The sequence below is a fragment of the Cryptomeria japonica genome, chromosome 3 (genome assembly GCF_030272615.1).
Source record: "Cryptomeria japonica chromosome 3, Sugi_1.0, whole genome shotgun sequence".
Lineage (NCBI taxonomy): Eukaryota > Viridiplantae > Streptophyta > Pinopsida > Cupressales > Cupressaceae > Cryptomeria > Cryptomeria japonica.
This window is the reverse complement of record NC_081407.1, coordinates 240,995,779-241,017,320: the sequence shown is the minus strand read 5'-3', so window position 1 is coordinate 241,017,320 and position 21,542 is coordinate 240,995,779. Positions and strand designations below refer to the sequence as shown.

Sequence of the window (21,542 nt, the reverse complement as noted above, 5' to 3'; positions counted from 1 at the left end):
ATGTTTCAGCTTTTCTAAAAATGTCATTTTATTATTCCAAATAAAATATCTCTTCTATTATAAAATATTATAAAATATGTCTCGACAACATGTTGACGTTCAATTTAAGGCCTTCCGTGGAGTAACGCTCAGCGTATCCAAATTTGGGGCAAATCAATGAATTAACGCCACTCATAAACTAAAAGAATCTAATGAGTCTACTGGATAGCCATAAAGTACAAACGAATAAGAAAGGAAAATGGAGAGAGTTTGGAAGAGTACGCAATTCATGTATAGAAAAGCAAAGAGAGTGAAATGAAGGCGACTTGACCTGTGAGACCTCCAAATGAACGGCTGGTTGATGGATAATCCATTGTCGCGACCATCTTCAACCATCGAAGCTGAGATCAGTTCAATATTTGATTGACGTTACAAAATGAAAACATATTATTTGATTTTTTGATTTGTTGGGCCCATCTGAAAGAGTGCCCTTCAAAAATTCTCGATGGCCTACCATTGAAGGCCGGCCAAAGAGGGGGTTTGGAAATAGTTTTCAACCAGCAATTGACGCGCCTCGGTTATAACCTCACTAGCTGCGTCATTGCCCCAAGCGCAAAGATAACTATAGAATCCGTCATATCCCCTTGTATAGTGCCTTTTTCAACAGTGTAATTCTTCAGACTGCATGTGGGAATAAACGTTGTTGTGTCAAATGAAAGATCAAACCGCTCTTGCTTGCAGCGTAATTAGATTATTTTTTAACAAAACGTCTTTCTAAATAAATACGAACCCAATTTGAATGCAAAAGGAGTAGTTGAATCCTTAAAACACCAAAGCCCGTATGCAATTGCAAAATGTGTGATTGGGAGACCAATCAAGCAGGGAATTATATGGATCGAGAAGCAGAGAAGCCCTGAAAGCAATCAGAGCTTGTTGATCAGAATAGTTAGAAGGGTTTGCCATGATATGAGGAGGCAGCGCAGAGAGAGAAAAAGAGTAGAGAGGAATCATCATCATTCTTGCCCAAATGACATGTGTGGTTTACGACTCAGGTCTGTTTTTAAATTTATCAATGTACTATGTGTAAATAAGAAGTTTGAAGTTTTTATTTGTTTTAATTATTAATTAGTATACATATATTTCAAAAAATCTATGTAAAATTTTTTTAGAGATATTAAATTTTAAAATATTTTAACATTCATAAATATGAATAAATCAACCTACAAAGGAAAGCTATGCAAGTAAATATTTGCAACATTCAAAAGATTTAGTATAGATATGTTATTAGGATTAGGGTTGGGGTTAGGATATGTTAGCATATATATATATATATATATATAGGGTTAGGGTTAGGGTTAGATTAGGATTAGGGTTAAGGATAGAGATAAAGATAGAAATGGGGTTAATAGTATGGTTGGTTTGTTTTAGGGTTACAGTTTGAGTTTAGTGATAGGTTAGGAGCAGGGTTAGAAATAGAATTAGGATTAGGGTTAAGATTAGGAATAGGGTTAGGGGTTAGGTTATGATTAGGGTTAGGGTTAGGTTTACTATTAGAGATAGAATTAGAGTTAACAATAAGATTATGATTAATAATTTAACTCTAACCCTATTTAGACCATTATATAATTGAACCCTAACCATAATCTTAATTTAACACTTACATGGTCAATATCAACCCTATTTAGAGAATAATCCTGCTTAACCCTAACCCTAATTAGACCTTATTGATAAGTGAACTATAATTTATAATAAAATTATATCATTAAGATAAACTGTAATAAAAATTACAACCCTATTTTAAAGCATAAATCTCACCTTAAGCTAACCCTAATTAAGCTCTAGTTAAAATCTAGCCCTAACCCTAATTTCACTCTAATTGCATTTTAAACACTAACCCTAACCCTCACTCATCTATAGCCTTAAATATAATTAAAACCCATTATTTTAACCCTAATTAAACCCTAACCCTAACTTAATAATTTCCCCTAGTTGATCCCTAATCTAACCATAACCATAACCCTAATTAAACTTAAACCCTAATCCTAATTGAAACCTAACTCAAATATTTCTCTTATAACTCTAATAGGACCCTAACCCAAATTGTTCTATAACCTTAAATTTAAGCTTAATTAAACCTTAACCAAAAAATTAACCATAATTCAATGTTAATTTCAACCATATCTCTAATTCTAATTCTAATCCTAGCTCTAATTATGATTCTAAGTTTTTAAAACCATAATTATAAGAAGACTCATAATGCTATTTTTTGCACAACCCTAACCTTGATTGAATTTTAACCTTAAGGATAATTCTAATTAAACCCTAATCATAATTATAATTAAGTGTTAACCCTACTTTACCCCCAACTCTAACCATAACTTTAACCCTAATTTAACCCTAACCCTAACCAAATCCTAAACCTAACCTTATTTTAATTCTAAGCATAATTTAACCCTAACCAAGTGATTTGAATATTTATTTTATAAGACTAATTGAACACTAATATTAAGTTTAATTAAACCCCGTGATTTAAACATTTACTAAAACCCAACCCAAATTACAAACTAACATTAAAGACAACTCTAACCCTAGTGCAATAATTTCCCCAAATTGAACCATAACATAACTTTAACCATCACCCTAATTGAACCTGAAATCTAACCCCAATTGAACCCTAACCTTAACCATAACCATATGTGAACTATAATCATAATATGACCCTAACTCAAAAATATCTCTTATAACTCTACTTGAGCCCTAACCATAATTATACCCTAACCATAATTACACCCCAAACTAATTCTAATCAAATTGAACACTAATCTTAACTTTTAACAATAATTTTACTATAACCCTAACCTTAACCATAATTTAACTCTAAACCCTATATCTAATTCTAATTCTAACTTTTAAATTTAACTCTATCGATAATTATAAGCCTATTCATAATTTTTTTTCTTACACGAACATTAACCCTAATTAAATTTGAACTTTAAGTCTTACCCTAATTAAACCCTAATCCTAATCCTAATTGAATATTGTTCATTTGTCTTTCTTCTATGGTTTGAGATTAAATTTATCGATATCCAATTACCTCTAAAATTGATATTTCCCTTTGTTTAACACATCCATATTAATCTCAGAATGTATTAATTTCTTCACACTTTGCATCTTCTTTAACTAGAAAGTTTATTGTGAGTAAGGATTTATTATAGGTTTAATAGAAACATTAAAATAATTAAAATGAGGATTAATTTTGGAATGTACTAATTTGTTCCCCTTCTCAATTTATTTATTTTAGTAGTTTTGCTGTCTATAAGGCTGGGGTCCCATGGGAGGGGCTTAGGCTCTATTTATGTGGATGTTATCTGCCATTTGTCAAAAATCTAAATTGATTTTTATTAAAAAATAGTTTTGGAGGGAAATGAATTATTTTTATTTATTTTTATTATGCACATCCTATAAAAGATATTATTTTTTAGGAAGCCCCCTTCCATGGGACCCCAACCTAAGAATTCTATATAAGGTTTAATTGAAAAATAGAGAAAAATAGAATGATGTTTAATTTTAGAATTTACTAATTTCTTCACTTTTTACATTGTGTCATTTTAGCAAGTTTGTTGTCAAAAGAAATTCTCTCTAACTTTAATTAAAAGATTGAGAAATCATAAAAAAGAATAACTTTTGGAATGCACTAATTTTTTCTTGTTTTACACATTTTGTTCATTTTAGTAAGTTTGTTGAGAAGAATTCTATATAAGTTTAATAGAAACAATGAAAAAATCAAAATACTAATTAATTTTGGAATTACTAATTTCATCTTATTTTTTATTGTGTTTATTTTAGTAGGTTTACTTTGATATCTAAAATCAAAATTATATATAGATTTAATTGAAACAATGAAACCTATTTTTATTTTTTTTATTTTAGCGAGGTTGATTAATAGTATATTTTTAAGATGATTTCTATGAATTAAAACCTACAATGAACAAAATGACCATATTACTAAAATATACTTGATTTATATTTTTATTGTATCATTGCAATATAGTAATTTTGTAGACGATTTTTATTTCTTAAATATTTCTTAAAATAGCATCATTATTATTTAATATAAAGATTTATAAAATTATTTTTTCAATCTTTCAATAATAACTTCCTTTATTTTTAAAAGTAATAATAATTTTGTTAAAGATATCTGAAAAAATTTGATAAAAGAAAATTGAAAAGAGGCTCTATATTCAAGAAAATTGTTGAATCGACTTAATTGTGTTTACTAAATCATATGTAGAATGCAATAATGTTGTCAACGAACATGGTTTGTCCATTATTAGTAACCAAAGCATTATTTCCCAAGAGCAGTGTAAAGAGATTAAAAGGATGTATATAGAAATAATATTCACTCCAAATATGGTACATAATGGCATAGATTTTTTCTCTTAGATGGGTTCAATTCTAGACACATATGCTCTTGTATGCTATCTTTGCACAGTCTTCTTGTGCATAAAATAATTGTGACCTGCAACATGTTGCATTTGTATCCTTAAATCCTACAAAAAAAAATTCTAAAATATTCTTGAGACACCTTTCAGTTACGATTTTCATCCAACAGTTTTCAGACAATAGCTACCATTATGTTCAGTTGTTGAGATGCTTATGTGCTCTGGCAAGGCGTGTGAAGCAATTAGATAGCCATATCTCTGCTAAAAGATAGAAGCTTGATGAAGCATTATCTTTCTTTTTGGCGGTTGTGCTCTATGTCTCCAACAAACGAAATCTTAGAGTGCTTGGTAGAATACTTTGAAAGAGAATAAAAAACATTTTTAAATAGAGTAATAGTTTATGCAGCGACCAATAGCACACAAAGGTGAATATTGTGAACTGTTTGACAGAATATCACAAAGAGATGTCATTGAATGAAGCACAATGGTTAAAATATTTGTAGAGAATGCACAAGATCAAATCATTCAAAAGACTTCATAAAATTCCAAGCAAACACACTTGGTAGGTTCAAAGCCAATTTCCACAACATTTGCCAACATCCTCGCTGCCTGCAAAATTGAAGTTCTATACTCCAACAATCGGAAATGCACAAACATGCATGCAAAACACAAAAGCATATTAAAAAGCAACAACTATTGCCGAAGATAGAGTGATAATTAGTGTGCATATTGTGTTTCATCAAGCGCCTAAAAGAAACTCTCTCACTCTCACACAGGGAGAATACTGTGACAAGAATCAGTATACACGGCACAGTAGTGCCCTGTCTGCTCTCAGCAATGCCAAAAAGAAAAAATTTAGAGAAATATAAGAATTTTTTTACACAAATGCTATAAGCGGACCCATTCATCCATTTTATTTTCTTTTAAAGATATAATGCCACGATCCACAATTAATTTTCTTGGTGTTCACTTTACTATAACGGTTTTAGACAGATTTTATTCCCCTCTTCTGTGGTTTCACCAGTTTGCTGAATTTGCAGTGTATACTCATGACTGCTATTAAAATAACCATGTACAAATTGCAGATTATGGTTGCATATTATTGTTGCGGGAGTGCAGGAAGGGAGGCGTTACAATTACATGTGAGGGTGCATTAACGGAGGCGTTACAGTTGCAATAACGACGATGTTTCTTCTGCCTTGCAGCCACTACCAACTACCATGCGAGGTTTGGAAAGACATGCATTCAAACGTCAATTTTTCTTTAAAGCGTTTTTTGTTTACGGACAAGATGGATGCCATTGTAGATCACCTCTCCGGGAAGCAAGATGTTTATTATTTGTGTAAAATATTATTGTAATTTTTATAGACCGATTTATAATTTTCTGCAAAATCGTATCGCTATTGTTTACGGAGGAGACAGTAAATTATCTTCGTACTCGATTGGTAAGATTTGGGACTTATGGATACTGGCATGATAAATATCCACCATATCTCTGAAATACGATATATCTAAATGTGGTAATACTATTTTGGAAGGAATTCATTGTAGACAATATCTCAGCTTGGTGATTTTTCTTTGAGTTCGTGGTTTGCTAACGTGTGACATGAATTGCAGAACTGTGGCATTTGTGACAGAAGGGGTTCTACAGTAGAGACTCATGGGAATGGTCTACAGTAATCACTAAAAGTGAGTTTTTTAAACAACCCGAGACACTCTCAGTTTCTTTATCATGCCACTTGGCCCTACAAAACACCAAAGCCCGTGTGCAAGGACCAAAACAAATAAACCAAGTATCCTTAAAACTTAAATCCTTTAGCACAATTCAAATTCAAAACTCTTAAAGATATCAGGAGTAACAAAAATAAATAACTGAATATTTATATACAAGAGAACACTAGATTTATGTGGAAAACCTAATAAGGTAAAATTCATGGTGAGATCTATCTTACAATATATATGAACAAGAATTACAATTTTTTTTTAGGCTCACTACCTAAGGAAGCCCAAACCATTAAGCAATTGACCTCCAAAACTTCCAACACACAATTTAACTACCTCAACCTCACATCTTTCGCAATCCACGTGCTCCAATCTCTTGCAACTATTTTGATCTTCTATATATATATCCTCCTCAAACAAAGATACCAACAAATTCAATTAGCCAGAATATTAGACAAGCAATGACCCCAACAAGTCGGTCTCAAAAGCATATTGTCCTAAAAGCGGTCAAAACCAAGAGACTGAGTGGACCTAAAATAACTTATTAAATGTTTCCATGTATCCCCGTATATGAAACACAGTGGTGCACTTCCCAAGTCACCAACAAGGTAACGTGTAGCACTTACCCAATCAAACAAAAAACAAAGCTTCCAAATGAATTTGCATAGTACAACTCAAATTGAGACACAAAAGGTCCTAGACACAACTAAACATAACCACCTATGCTAGTGCATACCCATAAATGCATAGCCAAATCAAGAGAATAAGCTCTATCTTTTAAAAAACAACAAAACACACAAAAAAACCAACTCCAAACAAAATGCATTACCAAAAAGATGATCACTATCATGTGGACCAGATAGAGACATTTATTAAGCATTCAACAACATCCTAAAATAATTCTTTCACATTTTCATGCCAAAACAAGATGTTGCAACCAAACAAATATAGAGTTCTTTATACTTGGAAGCCTAGAAGACATAGTCATGAGATAGAACCTCATCAAACAAACTTATGGTACATTTTCTCACCTAAAATATGAATTGAGATACCAGAGAAATGTAGAGTATTAATCAAACTAGTCCTCTCAAGCAACCAAACTACCAAAATATTGTATTTACCACAAAACATTTGTGAAAATACCAGTGAGCTGAAAGGATAGAGTGCAATGTCTACAACACATGCATCTTAAATCCAAAACAACAAGACCATATCTTAGAGTGTAGAGGAATTTGAAGCATTCTCCTAGGTAGACATCAACGCATCTTTCTACAATTTCACACTTCATTAATTTGCAAAGACCAAACCACCTTTTCAGCACCTTTTTCTTACTTGGGAGAATTAAGAGAGATAGAACAATAGCTTGTGGTATGCACAAGGCATCAACACGATATCCACTTCATCACAATGCTTCTAATCCTCAACTTAATGCTTCTAATCTTCATATTATTGCTTGTAATCCTCATCTTCATATGATAACATCTTTGTTGACAACAAACAAGGAATGGAATCAAATCAATAACTTTATCATCCCACTACTATTCTTCAACACATCATCATTATCATAAAAGGGCAAAGACTAATGACAATAGAACACATTGAGTGTTGACATCTTGATACTACATGAGGGTTGACATACAACCATGGACTTCATTATATCTTAGCAACATTTCTACATACAACTACACATAGAGATCAATGCCAACACAATGAGGGTTGACAACAATTACAACATGTAGACATCAATGACAATGAACTCCAACAATTTTTTAATAAATTTTAAAATGTTTATTGGACTGCTTTTTTTTCTTATAGAAAACCTCTCAACTTAATTATATTGTTTTTATCTTTTATACAAAATTTATTATCATTAATAGATTTTTCAATAACTTTAATTACATTTTGTAAGATTCATTAGGTCTTAATAAATTTTATGTCTACATGGTGTTATGGAGGAGCTAGTTAAAATTTTAGAAGGATAATTTTTTTTAGTAGTCATTAAAATTTTCAATATATTTAAATAAAAATTTAAATAGAAGGATATTTTTATAATTAACTTAAGAAGCAATTTCATATTAAAAAAATTATTATTAATTATTGAGAAATAGGTCTCATTATTTGAAGAAAAACTTTTACTGGATAAATTGAAATGTCATCTTGCAAAATAGGAGCCCCTTTTATTTTAAAAATTAAAATTTCAATCATTTCCCTTAAATCATTAGAAAGAACCCATTAAATTTAGGTGAATCTTTGCATGCAAATTTCCCCCTTTCATATTTTATGATAAACATATTATAGGACATCCAACTTCAAAAAAATTCTATTAGTTACTTCTATAAAAAATTAGAGGACCATGTGATAGTCAAAAGCTTTTAATTATTCTTATTAGCACAAAGGTGCTACATTTTATGATCAGAAGATTATATTTAGTTATTTATAGTATAAAATATAATTAACATTATAGGAAGATTGCATAAATGAAAGAGATAATTTTAGATAGATTATCAAACTTTTTATAAAATTATTCTTTTACATTTTATTCAAAATGAAATACATCTAAATACATAAAGGGTAATTTTGGATGGATAATCATCACAAAAAAATACTTAGACAAGTAGGTCTATTTGAAAAATTTAGATCCTAAATTATCATACCAAAAGTATTTAAATAACCTAATTATTATTTTGTTAATAACTCTCTTCATAAAGTCATAACTTTAAAGTTTACAACTACACACACAATATGGTAGATTGTTCATATCATATACTCCTTTCCATAGAGGTGGATTAGTAAATGGTGGTCTATTATTCAAACCAAAAAAATACAATTAATGACACATATAATTGTCTGATAGGAACAAATAAAACATAATATTTCATCATTTAGAATAATAGACATTTATAGAGAATATCAGCAACTAATCAAAAGAGCAAAAGATTCTTGGGTAGACTAGTGATGAGAGTAGGAACATGGACTTAGGGATTCAAACCCATAAGGTTTGTCTTCTCTTTTCACCAATACATCTCTCTATATTAGAAATTTGATGGTTTTGGATGCTTCGGTTGAGTTTAACTACTTTTAGAGGAGACAATTTTTCTATAGCTCAAAGTTTCATGACATTATGAATTGGACTACAAAACCCAATGTTTCCTTTGAGATTTTTCTAAAGGAAAATGAATTCCTTGAGTAATCCCATCAAGCTTATCTCAATCTTGCAAATTTTCTCAATATAAATCAATCATCATGATCTCAATATAGTAAATGAGATAGAAATGGGATTGAAGGGCATGACATTGCTACCAACACCTTCATTTATACCAACTTTCAACTCATGCCAAATGTATTACTTTCCTAAGATTTTCATGAGCTCCTTGTCACTTTGTGTTTATTCTAATTCTCACTATTCATAAAACATCCTAGATTGGTTCCAAAATTTCACCACCCTAACAAATAAAAAACCCACCATATACTTACCTCATTTATATCACCTAGGAAATTTTAGATGTTTGGGTGATTGCTGCAAATATCTGCTTTAATGATATCTAAGAGATGTGTTGTCATTGATGTCAACATATTTCTCTATCCGTGTCTATGTTGCAGTGGAATTCAGTTAGTTGGTTTATGTTGTATGTTGATGATCAGTGTTTGCAAACTAAAGGGTTTTTAAATGGTTGTGTGTAGACGATTGAATGCAATTTTCAGGGGTCCGCATGAAGATTCGAGTGATTTATGGTTATCTATGTTGTTGTCAGTTTTCTTGTTGCTCAATGATGCCATAGTGTTTAGTATTCTGATTTGCATTGCTCTGCATTGTAATATCTTGATCTATGGATTTGGATCTAAGTGTTTGGGATGTTCATGCGTATCTTCAATTCAGATGGTTCATGATTTGGTGCTTTGCAAGTGAATCTTTCAGAGTGAGAGTCAGTTCAATTAGCTTTCTTGAAGTTTGGTATAATGGTGATATGATTCTACTAATTTGAGTTGTTGCACATGTTGTGGTGGTGATTCATGGTACTTGTAGATGTTTCCATATTGTGTGCTATTTTTGTTGGTGATCCACATTGATCATTGAGTGTGTTATTGATGATTTTCTTTGATCTGGTGGTGTTCTTCATGTTCTTGGTCAACATGATGCTTGTAGCATGTTGCGGATATTCAATGGATAATTCTTGGAGGTGTTTCATATTTGAGATGTCTGATATGGATTTGTACTATTTCTTCACTGACATTGTTTGGTCTGCATTGATTTTGTAGCATGTGTGGCTATATTTTTGTAATTAGGTGAAGTGTATTGGGCCGACCTTGGTCAAGATGCCATGTATAAATAAATGTAATATCATTGTAATAGAGTGTGTGGATAAGTGTATGGATAAGAATTAGATGTGTATGAGTTTATAATACATATATCTTTTGGAGGCAGAGAAGTTGAGTGATGAGAAGTTGCTTACGTCCTTAACCGGAACTATAACCAAGCATTAGTAGATGATATTTCTTTAGTTCATGATATTCCTGATGTAATCTGAATGTGTTTGTAAGACAGTGAGCCTTCCCTAGGTTGTAGCCCTTTGTTGTTTTTACGCAATGAGCTCTAGGCAGTGTGCTTGAATGCATGAGACTCTACATGAAAAATTTGTAATCTTATTCTTAAGATAATATGTTGAATTATGTATATTATTTTAGTGCTTTAGTTTTTTTCATTAAAAGGATTCTTCTAGGTTTTATTTTATAAATATACTTTGTATTTCTTTTACACCATTTTTTTTCATCACAATTATGTGAAATTGACATATTCGTTATAAATTTTTTTCAAATTTTTATTGAAATAATTAAATCGAAATGAATCATTAAAAAAGAAAAAGTAATGCGCTAAAATTTCACATTAATATTGAAACTATCTTCAGCATAATCGCCCCAAGTTCCTCTTTAACAATTTTCCTTTTTCATATTCGTTTGTACTTCAAAATTATGGAGGAAAAGGTTTATAATCATTCTAATTTATGAGTGGAATTCATTTGTAGATTTGTCTCAATTTTGTCGGTCCTAAAAGCAACGTTAACATGCAATGTGCATACACTAAAATTCATGATTTCATACAATGAATCATAGTTTATCAAGTATCTATCACCTTAACAGTCGCCCTGAGCATGTCCTCCATGTCTATCCATACTCTGAGCGCCCTTAATTCATCAATTTGCCCCAATTTTGGATACTCTAAGCATTACAAATATAGTGCGAGGTTTGTACAACTGACAATGTAGTTGTTGGAAGTGAAGTCCAATGAACTCCTTCATCTTTCCGCCAAAACTCTTGGCTCTTCAACTTCTCCTTGCAATCTATTTAAGAGCTGATTGTATTTCATTTGTAGAGTGACTTTCTAGAGCTGCTTGCAGTTGTGTATGTGTGTAAACCAGATTGGTTATTAATCTATTGATTCCCCTACTTCAAGTGTGGTTGTAGGTAATTGCCGAACCATGATAAACCTATGTGTCTCATTTGTCTGTGTTGTGTGTTTTAATTTTGTTTTCTCTGCTATTTTAAATTTGTTTCTTCATCCTAACAATTGGTATCAGAGTGAGGTTAGATCATTGTTTAGATTTTGGTGGTTGAAATTCTAGAATCATGGAAGAAGTGAAGATAGAGAAATTATCCAGTCAGAGCTTCGGGTTATGGAAGGTGCAGATGGAGTCTTTGTTGATAAAGAAAGACCTTTCACTTGCGCTTGAAGGGAAAGCAAAGAAGCCAGCTAGGGTGGCTAATGAAGAATGGGAAAAATTAGACAAGAAGGCAAGAGTGACAATTTTTCTCTCCCTGTCCAACAATGTTCTCTTCAACGTCATGGGTGATGCAACAATAAATGATGTATGGGATAGACTCATAGCCATGTATGAAATGGCATCGACTGCAAATAAAGTGTTTATCATGAAGCACTTGTACAAACTGAAAATGAAGGAAGGTTGTGCTATGGAAAACCACATCAATGAATTTAATACATTGATTAGTCAAGTGACTTTGGTGGGGATGAAACAAGATGATGAGAGCAAGGTTGTTCTCTTATTATATTCTTTGCTAAGTAGCTGGGATGGTGTTGTAACAACAGTTAGCACATCTATATCTGGTAAAAATAAGTTAATTTTTAATGATGTAGTAGCTACTCTTCTCAGCAAGGATTTGAGAAGAAAGAATGATGAACCTTCATCCAGTGAAGCCTTAATGGTAGACAGCACTGAAAATAGAGGTAGAAGTCATAATAAAGGCAGAAATAATTACCATAGATGTTTGAAATCAGCAAGGAGATCAAAGTCTAGAAAAAAAAATGGTGAAAGTTGGTTTTGTGGTAAAGTTGGTCATGTGAAGAAGTATTGTAGAAACTTCAAAAGCGCACAAGAGAGGGTGCAGGACAACGGAGAAAATACAGTCTACGATAAAGATGATAGTGTACTAATCCTTTCAACAACTGACACTACTCCAGATTAATGGGTGCTTGATTCCGGTCTCCCATCATGCTACCTCATGTCTTGAAGCGTTCATTAACTACCATGAAGGTCATTTTGGAAATGTTTTCTTAGGAGATAACAAAGCTTGTGAAATTACATGAAAAGGGGATGTATTTTTGCCATTAGAAGGTGGTAAAATATGGCTGCTCAAAGATGTTCGCCATGTCCCAAAATTGAAGAGAAATTTGATATCCGTTGGACAGCTCTTTGATCAAGGTCTTAATATAAATTTTCTCCCGGATACATGGAAGGTAACTCATGGTACTATGCTGATTGCAAATGGTAATAAAGTGGGTAGTTTATACATATTTAAGACTCATGGTGAAGTGGAAGCTACAATGGTGATTGAGAACAGAAAAGTGGATCTTTGGCATCAAAGACCTAGGCACATTAGCAAGAAAGGACTCCATGTTATGCATACAATAAATCAGCTACCGGGCCTCAAACTTGTTGACTTAGCCTTTTGTGAACATTGTCTTTATGACACACAAAAAAGAGTCAATTTTTTGAAAGGTGGGTGTGATACAAAGACAACACCATTGGAGCGTGTATACTCAGACATTTTTGGGCCTACCAAGGTAACCTCCATTGGAGGAGCTAACTATTTTGTCACCTTTCTTGATGATTGTACAAGAAAAGTATGGATTTATATGCTTTCTAGGAAATCTGAAGTCTTTTCAAAATTTAAAATTTTCAAAGCTTTAGTTGAAAAACAGATTGAGCATAAGATTAAATGTTTACAAACCAATAATGGTGGAGAATTTTGTTCACATGAATTTGATGATTTTTGTGCTGATAATGGGATTAGAAGAATCAAGTTTGTTCCTTTCACTCCTCAAGAAAATGGTGCAGCCGAGAGGATGAATAGAACAATTCTTGAAAAGGCACGATGTATGTTGTCTAATGCAAGTTTAGGCAAGGAATTTTGGGCAGAAGAGTGTAACACGATAGTATATTTAATCAACCGAAGTCCCTCATCTAAATTGGATTTTGGTATTCTGGAAGAGGAATGGAAAGGGAAGAGGATTTCATACTCACATCTTCATGTGTTTGGATGTGAAGCCTTCTCGCATATACCCAAGGAGAAGAAAACCAAATTGGATCCAAAGTCGTTGAAATGTATTTTTGTGGGGTATGGTGAAGAGCAATTTGGGTTCAGATTGTGGGATCCAGTTCACAAAAGATTGTTCATAGTAGAGATGTAATTTTCCATGAGACCTCCTTCCCCATGCTACAAGATTCAAATAAATCAGAGAAAGAATATGTCCCTATGTCTTTGTTTCAAAATTCGACTACTAGCTCTTTACCTCTGGTCTCATTTAGTGGGAGCCCCTATGACATCTACCTCAGTTGAATACAATTCTCAGACTGAGAATGATGAAGAAGATAGTATCTTTTATGAAAGCCCACTGCCATTTGAAACAACACCTCGTAAAGAACTGGACATGATTTCATAGTCTTCAAAGCTTTGCAGGAAGAAAACTTTTGTACCACAGTCTGCATCATAGTCCACCTTTCTTGGATAGCATAGTCTGCACACCTCATGGTGCCCTGCATCTCTATCTCCACACCCAATAGCATGGTCTTCTCTGCAAGCTCCATGCAGTCCTTCTCTACGACCTCCTTGCAATCCTTCCCGCGAGCTCCCCGCAGGCCCTCTCTCCATAGGCTCCCCACCCCACGGGCCCTCCCTGCTCTTTCCCACATGTTCAAATGTCTCCACGAGGCTTGTGCCACCATCGCATTGCTTCCCTGCCATCGGTGATGTGGCATCCCCCTCCCATAAACCCCACTCCCTACTCACTCATCAAACATAGGCAGAGCAAGACGTCTCTGTGGGCCCATTCTCCTGTGAATTGCTTGAACCCAATGTGGACAAAAATCCACAGGCTTTCGAATACCATGCAGATAGGAAAACAAATAGAGACATTACCAGGCGAATTAACAATGGGAGTGATGTTGATTTGCATAAATTAAATGATTCTCCTACTCAAACAGAGAATCAATTGAGGAAATATACTAGACAGAGGTGACCTCCTACAAGGTTCTCCAACTATGATTTATTGTTTTGTGAAGAAGCTGAACCTACGTTGCTAATCTCTGATCAAACAGAGCCTGCAACATACAAAGAAGCTTGTAGAAATACAGATTGTGATAACTGACACATTGTAATGTGCAAAGAAATGGATGCACTATTGCGAAATTAGACATGGGATTTGGTGCCACTTCCATATGACAGAAAGACAATAAGAAATAAATGGGTGTCTAAACTCAAAGATGAAGCTGGTGCTTGCAAAAGATTTCAAGAAAGACTAGTTGTAAAGGGATATGCTCAGTAGCAAGACCTCGACATTAAATAAATTTTCTCGCCAATAGTCAAAATGACTACCATCCAAGCAGTATTGGGCTTAGTTGCAACCTGGGATCTTGAACTTGAAAAACTAGATGTGAAGACAACATTTCTCCATGGCCATCTTGATGAGGAACTATTATGCATCAGCCAGAAGGGTTCATTAAAAAGGGGCAAGAACACCTCTATTGTAGATTGAAAATCAATTTGTATGGGCTTAAGCAAGCCCCCTACCAATGGTATCTTAAATTTGACAAATTCATGATTGATCACAAGTTTACTCATAGTGAGTTTGATTCTTGTATCTACTTTAAAAAGCTTCCTAATGGTGAATTTGTCATACTTCTCCTTTATGTAGATGATATGCTAGTGGCCGACACAAGCATGAGGATTGTGAGTAAACTTTAAACTCACTTAGCAAAGGAATTTTCCATGAAAGATTTAAGGGCAGCAAAGAAGATTCTAGGAATGACTATTTTTCGAGATAGGAAAAAGAGAGAACTCAAACTATCTTAGCAAGATTACATTAAAAAAGTATTGGACAGATTTGGTATGGCAGATGCTAAGTTTGTTTGTGTACCCTTAGCCTCTCATTTCCAATTGTCTTCTCAATTGTGTCCAAAAACACAAGAAGGTAAAGAGTTTATGGACAAAATTCCATACAAATCTGCAGTTGGAAGTCTTATGTATGCTATGGTGTCTACTCATCCAGACATTGCTCATGCCATGGGAGTGGTGAGCAGATTTATGGCTAATTCGGGCAAATCACATTGGGAGGCGGTCAAGTATATCTTGCGGTATCTCAAGGGTACTTCTGATTTATTTTATGGTTTGGAAAGGACAAGGCAGTTTTGCAAGGGTTTACTGATTCTGATTTTGCTGGAGATTTAGACAAAAGAAAGTCTAGTTTAGGTTATGCTTTCACATTCACCGTGGCAACAATTAGCTGGGCTTCAAAATTGCAACATACAGTTGCTCAATCGATTGTGCAGGCTTAATACATAGCTCTTTCTAAGGGAGCAAAAGAGATGGTATGGTTGCAACTCTTGTTCAATGAGTTGGGTTTGAAGCAATCAAATTTTCTTTGTTTTGTGATAATAGCAGTGCCATCTTTATGACTAAACATCAGACATCTCAGCCTCAGTCAAAACATGTTGATATTTGCAGTCATTATGTTCGCCATATGGTCGAAGAAGGCAAGTTTCATGTAGATAAAATTAATACGGACAAGAATCTGACAGATGTGCTCACTAAAGTAGTTAAGTGGGAGAAGTTCGATTTCTGTCGAGCTTCTCTCGGCCTTTCAAATAACTGATAGCAGGACTGGGTGGGGGAATCTACTTGTTGCAGCAATTCGTTGGCCTTCAGTGGGAGATTGTTGGAAATAAACAAGCAGCAGCAACATGCATTTCCTGTGAATCCTATGGAGGAGCCCAAACACTCAAGTGAAACTGTGATGAAAAGTGAAGCAGAGCAGAAGGATTGTTGCTTCTTTAGTCCTCATCGGAAGAAGAATGAAGAGGAAATAAATGAGCAGCAGCAGCATACATTTCCTTTGAATCCTCCGTGTGAAGTAATAGTGGAGACAAATGAAGCGGAGCAGAAGGATCGCAGTGTCTTTAGTCTGCCTGGGAAGAAGAATGAAGAGGAAATAAATGAGCAACATGTCAACCTTGTTCACCCTGCTGCTGTGTTGGAGCCCAATCAACCCTCTGATATTGAAGGGAAAACACATGACAAGGTTTTGATGACACAACTCCATCTCACAAGCAGCTATTCTTCTATCTCTGTTGGTTCTCTTAATCTCTTTACCTAATTTCTTCAATTGGATTATTTCTAAATATCAAGGAGGTCAATAATCATAAATTAATTTAGGTTGAATTACTTATATGAATATAGTGTTGACATCTTTATATGTGCAGGATAAAATAATACAAATTTAGTTTTGACATCTTTATATGTGCAGGCTGGTGACCAGGAAGAAGGAGAAAAAGAGGAAAGAAAGCAAATGGCAGACAATATTATGAATAGGACTAAAGAAAAGATTCTTGGACACTAAAGAGAAGCACAACTATTAAGAGAATTTTATGAAGAGAAAGTGTCATGATGTCTATGGCCCTAAACAAATAAAGTCGTAACACAAATTATGCTAGCTGCAGGTTTGTTCATTATATTCATCATTCTTATTGACCTTCAATTATGTAACTGCTCATTATGTTAATAACATATTTATATATATTTTATTTGTCATAATTATTGCACTTGGTATTAGTTAGAAAATGGATTCGGTGTAAAAATAATTTGATTAGAACTAAGAACAATGTATTACTATCTTCCTTTCATATATTCTATGAAATTTTAAGAAAATATAATGAAGGGTGTTCCAAAAATATAAAACTTTATATTTAATGAATTAAAAATGTAATTTAATAATAAAGTAGTCTGGCATTTACTTTAAAAATTTGTTTTATAATATATTTAATTTTGTAAAATAAAATATAATAATTATAAAATCTCTTATTTGTTTAGAGTATGAGAAATATATGTGACAAGTGATAAGTAAATTTAGTGTGTAGATTTAAAATAAAATGATAAGTACTAATTGAAAATATATGTGACCTACATGAAAGCTACATAGTCATCAAAGGTTAAGGGGAATAAAAGGTTAACAATTTAATGAATAAATTGTTAAATAATTATGAAGAGTTCTTAGGTGAAAAATTGAATTTGAGTAAGATTTCGTTGTACTTCATTAATATCCTGGCGAATCAGACATTATTTTCGGGAGAAAATTTTCATATGGATGGTGATTTTTTTTTTCAAAATAGGGCAAAAAAATATTTTGTATTGGTGATTTTTTGCTAGGGTATGAAAATTCCATAAATTTATGGCAAATTATACCTTGTTCTATGGGGAAAATATATATTGTAGGAGGTGAATAATTTTTGCTAAAAGGAACAAATATATAATTGTATGGGCGAAAAATTTTACTCCGAAGGGAAAATTATTTAAATGTATTGGCGATTTTTATCCACCGCTTGAAAATTATTGAATTTGTTTTGGCGAATATTTTGTTATTTATGGAAAAATATATAATTTATTGGTGATTTTAGGAATTCATTGCCATTAATAGACAAGGCACATCACATCACATCAGTACATCACATTGAGTCCAAACTCTGCATGATGTATCAATAAGCGTGGTCTCTTTGACACGTGAAGGGTGACACATACCTAAAATCCATCAATGATTTTATACCGTTCGATGATCATAGATCAATGGCTAAAGTTTTATTTCGGCCCAATTTTCTGAAGAGAACATAGCTCACCAAAAGTGTCTGGAATGGGATTGGATTCAATAGACACGTATCAAATGTCACAAATCACGATCGATAATTTCGGTCATTTAATATATATCTATTCACTTACTGCAATACACTCTGTCCCCATGACTTCCAATGTGGTACTTGCCAACTTGGTACTAGTTTATAGATGTTTCAATGTCGCACACTCATGCATTTATGGGAAAGATTTGCAGAGATAGGAAATATTTAAAAAAATTTAAAGCAATTAACAAGGTTAGAGAAGTAATTATTACAGTCAAGAGCTTTATTTATATACGTTCTCTGCTTCTTTCATCTTCAATTAGCCTTTTCCATTTGGTAGATAAATCGTTGGAGCTTACGATATTTAAATTTTTCCTCTAGTTTAGGTTTCTAGGCTTAGGTTGTTTAATTTGTTAATCTGTTTTCTCAAGATGGACAGTCCCATCTGCTTGAGAAGCATTTCTATAGAGGACTAGAGGGCCTTTTTGGGCTCTGTTAAGGACTAAACCCTCCAATCAATCTGCAAGGAGGTTGGGTCATTCACCAATGAGGCTATGCAGATGGTGCTGGGCAGAGAGTTTGTGTGAAATGAAAATAGATACCGTGTTAACATGGACATTACATCCCGGTTCTTAGTGTCTCTTCTGGACCTCAGAGGAGACAAGGTGGATATGCTGAATCTATTAAAGAAGGTTTTTAAGGAAGACTTCCTTGGAGATGACATTACTGTTGTCGTCCTTATAGAAGTAGGGGTGGGGATCCCTTGGGCGAGTGAATTATCCAAGCTTCTCCTCCCTGACCAAACAGTGCCAATGGCCAGGCAACCGTTTCTCCTGAACTTGAATGCGAAGCACTTGACGTATCACAGGAAATGGGCACAGATTGGTAGGGACTTCCTCTGGAAATGGTTGCTCCTAGACGACTTTCCAAACTACATGTGGCTTGAAGAATTCTCTCAGCCTATGTTGTCTGAAGAATTATACATGGAAGGAGGGCCAAATTTTTAGGGCAAAAGTTGTAAACCATCCACTACCTGTGCCCTAGCCCCGCCCCCTTGGGCCCCTAGTAGTCTTTTTTCCTATGTCCTCGAAACCTAATAGGATCAATGGTTCACTCATTTGGGCTTTTAAGTTTTTGAGGGACTCAAGTCTCAGACAGAAAAATTGTAAATTTCCAAAGCATAAATATTAATGATAATTTTTCAAATTCCAGTTTGACTTAGTTTTCCTCTTAGAGTCTTATGGATATAAAAATGCTTTCTATAATTTTATTTTATTTTTATTAATTAATTTTTTTCAAATGTTTTTTGTATATGAGCTACATTGTTTCAATTATTTGTTAAATAATGGAAATAAATTTAATACTGTGATCTTTTTTATGTAATGCTTCTTCCTCTATATTTAATATATAAAAAAAAAAATCAGTTCGTTGCATTAATTATTTGTACATTGATTATGGTTGATTATAATTTTATAAATATATGGTTAAAATTTGAACTAAAACTCCAACTTACTTATATTAAACTAAATTTAATTATATTAAATTTACTTATTTTAATTATATTAAATTTACATATTTTAATTATATTAAATTTATTTATTTTATTTATATTAAATTTATTTATTTTATTTATATTAAATTAAAATTTATATTAAACTAAATTTATATTGAACTTTTAGATATATTTTTAGTCTTTATTTATTTATTAAATTAAAATTTATATTGCACTAAATTTATGTTGAACTTTTATATATATTTTTAAACTATTTTTTAAAATTATATATCATAAAAATATTTTTAAAGAATTTTGTTAAACTTTAAATTAATACACTAAATTAATGTTGAACTTTTATATATATTTTTAAACTATTTTTTAAAATTATATATCGTAAACATATTTTTAAAGAATTTTGTTAAAATTTAAATTAATATTTTAGATTTAATATTGAATGTTTTCTTTTTTATATTAAATTTTTACCTTTCAAATTGTATATCAAAATTTATATATTTTTTTTAGTTATTTGTTTTATTCTAGAAACTAAGTTTTATGTTTTATGTTATTTTTGAATTTCAATTTTTTACAAATAATATTAACATTATATTTAATAGTTATCTCAAACTATTGCACATCTTTAAAATTTAAATGTCTCTTATTATGGAACCGATGATATTTGACAATACTCAACAGGTACCATCGTCTGTTGGATGAGCAAAGATCAATGGCTTAGGGTGGATTTCGGCCCGAATGTGGGAAGTGAACACATTTGTGAGAACTTTGTCTGGAGTTGAAACGTTTTAAATTTAATTAAATATAATTAAGTCTATAAAGCGCTTTTTTGAGCGAAAGTTTAAAATGATTAAACAGACTTGAAAAATAGACCCGTAAAGTCACATGAGTATGGTGACGTGCCCGAAAAATGGTAGAAGTCATGGGACCCACAACATCTGACAACAGATACCATCATCCATTGGATGAAGAAAGATCAACGACTTAGGGTAGATTTCAGACTGAATGTGGGAAGTGAACACATTTGTGAGAACTTTACCGGAATTGAACGTTTTACATTTAATGTCCTCAAAATTTATACTAAAGTAATGAATGTTTTTTCCTTCAGCATCAAATAGTTATTAACAATTATTAATTAAATTACAACATGATTCTAGATAGTTTACCCTTTAGGTATTACTTTTGTATTTTTAAGAGTTTTCAAAATAAGAGACTCATAAATCATAATCGTATTTCATTTCATGGGCAAACCTGTAAATCAAGGGAGATTTAGAAATAGCTACTAGATTGAGGAATGAGGAATGCAAGTTGCAACAAAGACTATCTGCGCCAATCTAGTGAAATAGAAATTCCAGGTAAAATCTAGAACACCTACATCCTGCCTTTTTTGCTTTCTTTAATCTCATGGTCCAATTTGAGGGTTAGTATTTTCAGGTTTTTATCTAGCATTATTTTGAATTATTAACAATAACAACGATGGGGAAAATGAGAAGCAATAGTTCAATAGGAAGCCAAGTGAAAAACAAAATGTACCTAACCAAACTGGTTAAAACACCAGGTTTCACTGATGAATACCATGATATTTATGACCCTGTTATCCATGGTGAAAAGCATATCATAGATACTAGATATGCATTGTCTAGTAAGGCGATAGATGCATGGAGGGCAAAATTTACTGTTTTCAACCCAATGTTTAAACATAAAACATATAAAATTGCA

General features: G+C 32.6%; 1 non-coding gene across 1 annotated transcript; it reads right to left on the bottom strand.

Annotated features, from left to right (window-relative positions):
* Positions 1–450: 450 nt before the first annotated feature.
* Positions 451–599, bottom strand: LOC131074451 (U4 spliceosomal RNA). Its single transcript, XR_009113061.1, has one exon. It is a non-coding gene; the product is annotated as a U4 spliceosomal RNA (small nuclear RNA).
* Between the last annotated feature and the right edge of the window lie 20,943 nt (positions 600–21,542).